Source organism: Saccopteryx bilineata, chromosome 2 (genome assembly GCF_036850765.1).
Source record: "Saccopteryx bilineata isolate mSacBil1 chromosome 2, mSacBil1_pri_phased_curated, whole genome shotgun sequence".
Taxonomy (NCBI): domain Eukaryota; kingdom Metazoa; phylum Chordata; class Mammalia; order Chiroptera; family Emballonuridae; genus Saccopteryx; species Saccopteryx bilineata.
Window position 1 is genome coordinate 385,532,766 of NC_089491.1, and position 3,305 is coordinate 385,536,070.

Here is a 3,305-nt window from a genome sequence, read left to right on the forward strand (position 1 = left end):
GTCTGTTTATATTGGGTTTGTTTTGTTGATTTTCCTTATATTATGTCTGCACATAAGTAAGTGATACAGTATTTGTTTTTCTCTGACTGGCTTATTTTACTTAGCATAATACCCTCTAGATCCATTCATGCTGTCCTGAAAAGTAGGATTTACTTTTTTATGGCCAAGTAGTATTCCACTGTGTAAATGTACCACAGCTTTTTATCCAATCATCCAATGATGGACATGGCCTGCTTCCGAATCTTGGTTATTGTAAATAGTGCTGCAGTGAACATAGGGGTGCATATATTCTTCTGAGTCAGTGTTTTGGGGGTTTTTGGATACATTTTCAGAAGTAGAATCACTCGGTCATCAGGCAGTTCCGGAAACCATACTGTTTTCACAGTGGCTGTACTAATCTGCATTGCCACCAGAGGGTTCCCTTTTCTCCACATCCTTGCCAACACTTGTTTATTTAATTGTTTTACTGGTTTTAGAGGAAGGGGGAGAGAGAGGGATGTCCATCTGCTCCTGTATGTGTCCTGACCGGGGATCCAACCAGCAACCTGTGTGCTTCAGGACAATGCTCTAACCAACTGGGGTACTGTTCATTGATTTGTTGAGTATAGTCATTCTGATGAGGGTGAGGTGATCATCTCATTGTGATTTTAGTTTGCATTTCTCTGATGTTAGTGATGTCAAGCATCTTTTCATGTCTCTTGGCCATCTGTATGTCTTCTTTGGATTTGACTAGTATGCTTTAAGCAATATTTGACACTTTGGAACTCTCCTCCCTTGGCATCCCTGATACTAGACCATCCTGCTCCTCTACCTAAACTGGAGACCCCTTGAATGTACAATCATAGGGTCTTTTTTGAAAATCAACAGACATGTCCTTTTGCTAATAGCTTCCCATTTGCCTTTTGTACAGTTGTGATTCCCATTCTCCAATGTATGCAGTGTTAGTGGGACTGTCAATGTTGGTGCCTTGTTCTCTTGTTAGTGAGGGGTCCATACGTGGCTGAAGTCCAATCAATTGAACTCATATGCCTGGATCTTGAAACTTGAGCGGAAGACCTAGGATTGGGAAAAAGTGGTTGAAATGCATTCGTTCTATCCTGACCAGGTGGTGGCGCAGTGGATGGAGCATCGGCCTGGGACGCTTAGGACCCAGGTTTGAAACCCCAAGGTTGTCAGCTTAAGCACGGGCTCATCCAACTTGAGAGTAGGCTCACCAGCTTGAGCGCGGGGTCACTGGCTTGAGTGTGGGACATAGACATTACCCCATGGTTGCTGGCTTAAGCCCAAAGGTCGCTGGCTTGGCTGCAGCACCCGGGTCAAGACACATATGAGAAAACATCAATGAACAACTAAGGAGCTGCAACGAAGAATTGATGCTTCTCATCTCTTCCCGTCTGTCTGCCTCTCTCTCGCAAAAAAAAAAAAAAAAAAAAAAAAAAAGAAATGCATTCATTCTACCAGCAATGACTGGGTAAGATAGTTGAATAGTTGAGTAGTTTCTACTAACCAGATAGCTGAAGTGACCCTATGTCTACTAATGAATTACTTTCTACTAATGAGTTACTTCAATAGCCTTCCCACAGATTGTTTCTTGGTTAAATCAGCCAGAACTGGCTTCTGTTTATAATGAAAGAATCCCTTTGGACGTCGACTTTTCTCTCCAACCTCGGAAGAATTACTGTAGTTCCTTATTTTTTTTAAAGCGTAAATGCAGTCATCCCCCAATACCACAAATTATGCAGTTGAGTTTCCCACATTTGGGGAAGTTGCAGGGGTCGTCAGCACACTCGGAGTGCAATGAATGAGCCTTGCCCTGGGGAAACCACATTCATGATCATGGTATCTCCCCTGCCGGGTAAGTATGTAGTAGTTCCTTATTTTAGTTGCCATATTAATTCATTTTTTGTGTACCAAATCAACTTTAAAAAAATAAATCTTAACTGATTTTTAGAGAGAGAAGAAGGGAGAGAAACAGCAAGCGGAAGAGAGAAACATTGATTTGTGATTTCACCGATTCATGCCATCATTGGTTGATTCTTGTATGTGCCCTAACTGAAGATCAAACCTGCAACCTCGATTTGTCAGGATGACACTCTAACCACCTGAACTATCCAGCCAGGACCCAAATCAGCATTATAAGCTCTATCACCCATGCTCCAAACCACCACCACACTTTTTTTATTATTATTTATTTATTTATTTTACAGAGACAGAGAGAGGGATAGATAGGGACAGACAGGAACGGAGAGAGATGAGAAGCATCAATCATCAGTTTTTCGTTGTGACACCTCAGTTGCTCATTGATTGCTTTCCCATATATGCCTTGACCGTGGGCCTTCAGCAGACTGAGTAACCCCTTGCTCAAGCCAGCGACCTTGGGTCCAAGCTTTGCTCAAACCAGATGAGCCCGTGCTCAAGCCGGCGACCCTGGGGTCTCGAACCTGGGTCCTCCGCATCCCAGTCCGACGTTCTATCCACTGCGCCACCGCCTGGTCAGGCACCACTGCACTCTTTAAATTAACAATGTCACAGTTCTACCAAATGTTTGACATATTTAAAACCAACCTCATTTTTCTCCCAAACTGTTTTTTTTTTACTTCATTTCTCTTAATGTCAGAACCTTTCTCAAATACTTACTCTCATGATAACTACATGTTTAATCAGTTGCCAATTTATTAATGCTGTAAGAGGTACACTCAAATGCCAGAAAGTTGTACTCTTAAGGACTTGGGGATTAGAAAAATAAGTTTGTTCTCAGAATTAAACATGAAATCTTTAAGACCCTTGCTTATTGCATGATTGCTATATTCCAGGGATAATGCTAAGTCCTTTTAGGTATTATCATAAGTAGCCCATTCATTAATTTTGTTAGGTAGGTATTTTTATTCTCAGAGAAGTTAGTTATATCTATGAAGATTCTTTATATATAAATAATGAAAACTTACAAAAAGAATATATTACAAAGATATCAAAAACTTACAGAAACATGATAATTTCAATAGATGCAGAAAAAGCATTTGATAAAATCCAGCACCCGCTCATGATCAAAACTCTCAGCAAAGTGGGAATATAGGGAACATACCTCAACATGATAAAGGCCATCTATGACAAACCCACAGCCAACATCATACATAATGGGCAAAAATTAAAAGCAATCTCCTTAAACATCAGGAACAAGGCAGGGGTTCCTCCTTTCACCACTCTTATTCAACATAGTCCTGGAGTTCTAGCCACAGCAATCAGACAAGAAGAAGAAATAAAAGGCATCCAAATTGCAAAAGAAGAAGTAAAACTATCATTATTTG

General features: G+C 40.7%; 1 non-coding gene across 1 annotated transcript; it reads right to left on the bottom strand.

Moving 5' to 3' along the window:
* Positions 1-1,699: 1,699 nt before the first annotated feature.
* Positions 1,700-1,863, bottom strand: LOC136327663 (U1 spliceosomal RNA). The gene has a single exon (XR_010729838.1). It is a non-coding gene; the product is annotated as a U1 spliceosomal RNA (small nuclear RNA).
* Between the last annotated feature and the right edge of the window lie 1,442 nt (positions 1,864-3,305).